Genomic DNA, 6,979 nt, shown 5'->3' with positions numbered 1-6,979 from the left:
TGATAAAATCAAATGAGTGATTATTGTTAAGATATGGCCAATACTTTCAATATTTTTAGTACAAGTATTATTTTGTGGCAGCTATATGCTTCATGAACTTAGAAGTCAACATTGACTGTTTCTTCTAGGGCAGGGTCCACTTCACTAATTTGATGTACAGAGTGAAGCTTTTATCTCTTGATAATCAAAATCTGTGAAGCTCCACACAGTTAACAATAATCTATCTAAATAATACATGAACTAGATTATAGGTGTAGATTGTGGAAATCTATCAGTGGGTTTCTATAAAGGAGAATAATTCATATCTCTATTCTCTTATGAGAAAAATAATCAGAAATTTTTATTCTTTTCTTTATCTTCATCATCCAGAAAAATCTTTTCTGTATTTAACTGATGAAAATGGTTCTCATATTTTCTAATATATCTACTGTTTTATATTAAATGTGTAGCCTTTGCTTGCAGAATGTGTGCACATGTGTTTGTGTTGAGGTAGGTGGTTGAGAGGGGAGAGACCGTCTTTTCCTCATTTCTCTGAAATTTTCTTGTAGAGACAGTTTTATCAGTATGACACGTGCTATTCTTTTAACTCACTTCTAGGCTTTTCCTAGGAAAGATGGAATGACCCACTAATTTAGGATGAGGAAGCCTACACTGGCCATGGTCAATACTCTTTTCTTTATGTAGGGAGCCTGCTCATCAGAAGCATAAATAATGTTTTTTTAAAATATAAACTTTTTTTCTCAGAATAACTGGCATTGAGTTAGGGTTATAGCTCAGTGCTTAAGTACCTGCTTGCATAAGACCTTGTGTTTGATCCCCAGCACCACAAAACAGGGGTGATGTGTAGTAACTAAAGTTTTCGAACATAGCTCTAAGTCTTATCCTTCAAATATTCATAACATGACTAAAGGAAACAATGTCTTTTGTTGGGCTTCCTGGAACACCAATGTAAAGGTTTTGTGGTTTTGTTTGTTTGTTTCTTTGTTAGGTCTCATAATCATCTTGGGAGCATATTCAACTCGGAGGATGAAATGACAATTCAAAGGGTAAAGTTCATGATCCAACAGAATGACTTCCCTCCATAGAATCAGAGAGGCCTTAGATAGTTAGAGGGTGTATGTTCAAATAACCATGGGAGAGCCCTTCTGGGGAGAGCAAGTACTGGAAGCACTCAGTTCCGGAGGTATGTCAGTCTCCTCTCTATCCATCATGTGTTATAACCTGTATCGTTGAATAACACCCTTGAAATCAAGCAGTAGAAAAGCCCTGGGGTTGGATGGATTTCTGAGTCGATGTCTTTCCACACTGCGGGTTTTAGACGTTACAGTCTACCACTCACTCTTTATCCCTCAAATAAGGTAATTTCTAGAGACAATTCAGAAGATGTTTGGGTAATATCAGAACTTTGTTTCTATTGTTTTTAGATTTATTTGTCTTACGTGCATGAATGTTTGCCTGCACGTATGTAAGTGCATCGTATGCATGCCTCATGCCCGAGGAAGTCTGAAGAGGGCATGGTTTTCCTGAAACTGGAGTTATGGAGGTTTTAAGCTACCGTGTGTGTGTGTGTGTGTGTGTGTGTGTGTGTGTGTGTGTGTTAAACTGAGCCCCAGCCTTCTGCAAGAGCAGTAAGTGCTCTTAATCACTGAGCTGTCTCTTGATGGCTCCATTTACTAATTTCTAAAACAATATGTCAGGGAAAGATTTCAAAACAGTATATAGTGTTGGGAATCAGAAAACAGATTTTTCATGTATCTCTGGGGCCCTTTCTTGCTGTCTAGCCTTTTCCCTGCTGACTCCCCCAGAAGGACACTAAAGCACAACCTTAATTCACTGGCGTCTCACCTGCTTTGATCTGTCAGAGCCTTTTCACTTCAGACGGCCTTGATCTGGCAGTACTGAGCTCTAAAGACACAAGCTTCAAAGTGGGATTTAGTCATCCCAAGAGAAACCTAGTCCCCTCTCCCTTACTCCCTCTCATATGGGGCAAGTTGCTTAACTTGTCTGAGCCCCTTTCCTCATCTGCAAAGTCACATGATACGCCTTATGGTGTACCTCACAAAGGTGTTGCAAGATACGTGTAAAGTGGTTGACACATCCATCCGTGCCATCTGTGACTGTGTCTTAGAACTTCTACGCTTTAGACATTTAACATCTTTCAATCAAGCAATGTTTCCACACGTTATCTCAAACTAGTCCATGCACAGCCAGAGCCGGAGTGGGAGGGTTAAGTTGATTGGTTTGCAGGTTCAAGCATGACCCTGTGTGATAGAGCATGGAGCCTTGAGGGACTAAAGAAGTTTTGATTTAAAAAAAAAAAAAAAGCTCGCTAAAGGAATTAGGGCTTTACAACTTGGTCTGAAGGAATGTGGCCTCTTGGGAAGGCGTTATTCTAAAGTCAACAAATGCGTTGACCTGATTGTGCCTGAGGAATTGTGGGAGAAGGGTGAAGAAACAGAGTTCTGGCTGACTTCATCTCCACCCCCTAAACTGTAAAACACAGGTAAGGTGACAGGAGAGTTCAGAATGTGTCAAGGACACGCCAGCTGTTGTTGTCACAGCTGTACAGTTGTCAGCCAAAACCTGAGATGACTTCAGAAATCCGGAGTGCAGCCGCATTATAGCAGACAATGTCAAAATTGGCCCAGGACCCTTCAGCTTATATAAAAGGCAGATAAAGCCATCTCAGATGATTTTATGTATCATTTGAAAGGGATTCTAGTAGATGGGGGATATAGTTTACTTAGAGAGTTAAGTGAAGCAATCCTAGCTACAGCCAATCAGCCGTGTTCCTACCTGGTGTGACTTGGGGAAAGGTGGGTTTCACCATCGGCCGCCAGCAGATGAAAACGCAAGCACAAACAACCTCATCACTGTTATTTCTTTTATCACGCTCAAATCTGACTTGCAGGCATCTTGCAGATGTGCAAATCTGTGTTGAAATGGAAACTTGGACTCTTGCCTTCACTCTTACCTGAATACAACGTAGATGCAAATGTTCCCCCCCCCCCCAAACAGGGTTTCTCTGTGTAACAGCTTTGGCTGTTCTGGAACTCAAGTTATAGACCAGGCTGTCCTCGAACTCACAGAGATTCTCCTGCCTCTGCCTCCCAGGACTGGGATTAAAGGCATGTGTCACCACACTCAGCATGAAATTATTACTTAAAGTTATTTAATTTTTCTTCACCGGTTTTTCCACATTTAGGTCAGTGTTTTTTAAAGTGTTTGATGTTAAAAAAAAATCACGTAGAATACTTGCTAAAACTGCAGTGGGTTGAGACCCCCCTGCCTTCCTACCTGTGCTAAATTGGGAGTCATTGAAGTAGGAGAGCTAATTCTGTCATTTTAGGTGCTTTACTCAGATCCAAGTTTTGTGACATGACTGAGGGGGTTATTCAAAATAGAGTGATATAAGGCCACCAGAAAGTCAACGAAGGCACTCTGGAAAAGTCCCACCTCCCCTACCTTTACCCTCTCTCAAAGATTCAAAGTTAGACTCAGTCATACCAGGTCTTAATATGGGAAGAGAGGGAGAGAGACTGCTTCTCTTGTGCTTTTGTCTCAGTGTGGGATGACCCTCTATTTCTTACATCTTTACTTGAAAAATAAATGAAAAATCTATTTGATGTTTACAAACTGTTCACTTGACCCTCTGTGTATTTCAGAGTCAGGGCATGAAATCTGCCCAGAATAAGACCCCTTCCTTGAAAAGTTCAAAAGTAGGGATATATGTTATGATACCTATAAGTAGACGTACTTCAGAACAAATTGAAAAGTTAACCTTAATTATTATTTGGAGCTATTGCTTAAAACATAACAAAACAAAATTCCCTGGCCTTTTTGGTCAGGCGTGACTAGGATTCAGCATAAAACTGTGAAAGCCAAAACTTGAATCAGAAGGCCATCATATAGACCCCCTTATCAATTTCCTATCTTTTATCTCTTGCAGTTACGTTTTTTGTTCCATAGCTAATGGATACAATGCCTACACCCATGGTGAGCTAAAATTAGCAGGGCTTGGGTTGGGGATTGCTCACTAACAGAGTGCTTAGCCAGTATGCACTTAGCCAGTCTGCAATCTGATCCCGATGGCTAAGAGAATGAAAAGAAGAGAGAGCAGGGCTCAGTGTACCCAAAACACACTGGGGGAGACGCTGTTTGATACAGAGTCCTCTGTCCTCTTCCCAGAGGTCAACTGAAAAGATCTAAAAAGAGGCTTGAGTAACTTTCATCTTTAAACAAAATACCCCAGTGATTTTGGCACACAAGATTGGTGCATCTCGCTTAGGAAAATAACGACCTAAATGTCCACAGGCAGGTAAGTGAAAACATGAGATGGACTCTCTAGGAACATAGTTCTTAGTTGTCAACAAGTCCTTATTTTTTTTTTAAAAAATCCCTTTTAATGCTTTCTGTGGATTAGTAAAAGTGTTAAGAGTGAGCCTTTTGACAGGCCCTTCCACTCAAAGGACACCTTAGCAGCCGAAGAGGACCATCACAACATGGATAAAGACATACTGGCTCCTGTTATGACCACCACAGACAGCCTGTAACAACCCCGGGAAGCAGCAGGCTAAACAAAATGACTTGTGGGGAATGCTAGATGAACCTGATTACCCATTCTGTCCGGCCAGAGAGTAGATCTTCCAAAAGAATGCCCATAATTAGTTCAAACACAATCTTTCATTTGTGCAAATGGCGGTATCGCAATTAGCACAGCCCCTCCTGGCTATGTAACTAGACTGTTCAGCTCACTTTTCCAGTTAGCTAGAAGACACCCTCCGTGCCATTCATGGTGTGGCAACACCAGGCCCGTCATTATATTATTATTTGGTTGTAGGAAGGGGCATGGTTGAGACGGGATCTTACTCAAGGCTAGTCTCAGACTCCTTGATGTACCCAAGATTGGCTTTGAACTCCTGATCCTCTTCTTTCCGCCTCCCACTCCCCCAGGGCTTGGATTGCAAGTGTGCAGCACCATGCCTGGCTCAGCATTAGGCCTATTGAAACTCATCTCTTGGGTGAGACTTTCTTGACTGCTTTTGTTCTTTATCATTAGTAGAGCCCATGAAAATGGGCTGACCTGTTAAAGAAAAAGAGAAGATGGCAGGAACACCAAGGGAGGGGGTAACAGAGGCCATGATGGTGGTGCAGGTACACAGCTGAAGAGCACCGGAGAGCAACCAGGGCAGGCAGCTCAGTCAGCAGAGACAGAGAAGGCGACAAAAAGTTGAAGACAAGACATTACAGGCCCTGGTCACTAGAAAAGCTGCTGGGAGCTGTCATGCCTTAAGGTGCAAGTGTCTTACATCCTGACCCTGGAAGACACAACGATAGCTCCCATCGAAGACAAAGGGCCCAACATCCCAGGTATAAGAGCTATAGCGCCAGCATCTAAGAGCTAGGGGTCTAAACACTTGAGACCTGCTCAGAAGCTATTACTTCAGTAAGCCCTGTGTGATGTTACCTGCTGGCGCCATTCGCCACGGCTGGAAACCAGGGATTGGAAGAGCCAACTGCTGCTACAAAGCCAGCTAGTGGTTAAAGTCCAGCCTGATATGCCTCCAGCCTGAATGCCTAAAGTTGTGAGTCTGACTGCTAAAGGCTGGAGCAATAGACCTTTGGCTCTCGGGGCTTGACATTGTAACCCTCTGGGTTTGCCAGTCTAGCCCCAAGGCCTTGGGCACTGAAAGGCCTGGAACTGCCATCATAGAAGAGCTCCCTGCCAGTGCCTGATTTCCATCTGGGTAGAGCAAAAGGATGCCACGTTATGGCTGGTAACAGTTTATCCCTACTGATGCGTATTTAAGCTGAATTTCTCCAAGTGGCAGGATTACCAGGTAAAGTCTAGAGAGAGGCACTTTTGGTGAGGACTAATATCCACCTCTCAGGAGAAGTTTGGGGTGTTTGAGAATGAATGTATTACTTCCAAGGTGGATTGATAATGAAGTATCTCACCTCGCTTTGGCCTGGGTCTCTTTTGTAGGCACTGGCTCGTGGATCTCACATGCACATTGTGTGATGTGAAAACCTTGGCTAACATAGATGACATCATCATGGTATGGTGCAGCCTAGCTCTGAATTTTCACTGCTGGCAGAACTGTGAGCCCTATCCCATCTGTAATAATAATAATAATAATAATAATAATAATAACAATAATTTATGGATTTTTCTGTGAGTAAAAACATTTTTATAAACTGATATGGAGAACTGTCTATGAAGATTGCAAGGACAAGGTAATCATATCTAATTGCAGATGGAGAAGTTAAGGCACAGACAAGTTAGAAATGGCCCCTAAGCCGATCAAGAAGAAATGAGGCTTAAGTGTCGGATTCCCAGGTTGTCCCCTCCTCATTCTGGAATACTGATGAGAGCCTTTTCTCTTATATCTTACAGATCAGACTGCAAATTCTTTTTTAGAACTGAACTCTAGGCTTTTAAAGGAGAGCATTGCTGTCAGTGGGGCTCAAGCTCTGGAGGAGATCAAAGAGGCTTTAGCCAGGGTTCTTCAACTAAGTAAAGCAGACATTGGGAGTGTCGTTTCTTTCCCTGATTAGCTACCATCACCTCCAGTAGAATCAGAAGATGCAGTAAAATATGGCAAAAGGGCAAACCTAGCGAGCTAAGGGGCACCAGGAAGGTCTTTAGGAAGTGGGTAACTCAAACAGGGTTAAGGTGAAGATTCTTGGAGGGCGCTGTAACAAATCCTGTGTGTTCACGGTGAATTATGTGAGGAACGACTCCAGGATGCCTAGGTGCTGATGCATGCTCCTTTGGGTGTGAAATCACTCACAGGTGACATTTGATTGAAGATTTAAGGAAATCTTTCTCCCCATAGATCAGATTTGCCATTCACATAGGAAAATGTCTTGTCTCTAAATACCCTACCCACTAGGCCTGCTGCTAACAGGCTGTGGAGTTCTTTTTTTCTTTTGTTTTGCTTCTGGCTTCATCTCAGTCTGGTGAATTAGAATTTAA

Source organism: Alexandromys fortis, unplaced genomic scaffold (genome assembly GCF_014885135.2).
Source record: "Alexandromys fortis isolate MF-2015 unplaced genomic scaffold, M_Fortis_MF-2015_v1.1 scaffold_79, whole genome shotgun sequence".
Lineage (NCBI taxonomy): Eukaryota > Metazoa > Chordata > Mammalia > Rodentia > Cricetidae > Alexandromys > Alexandromys fortis.
Note: the sequence above shows the minus strand (reverse complement) of the source record.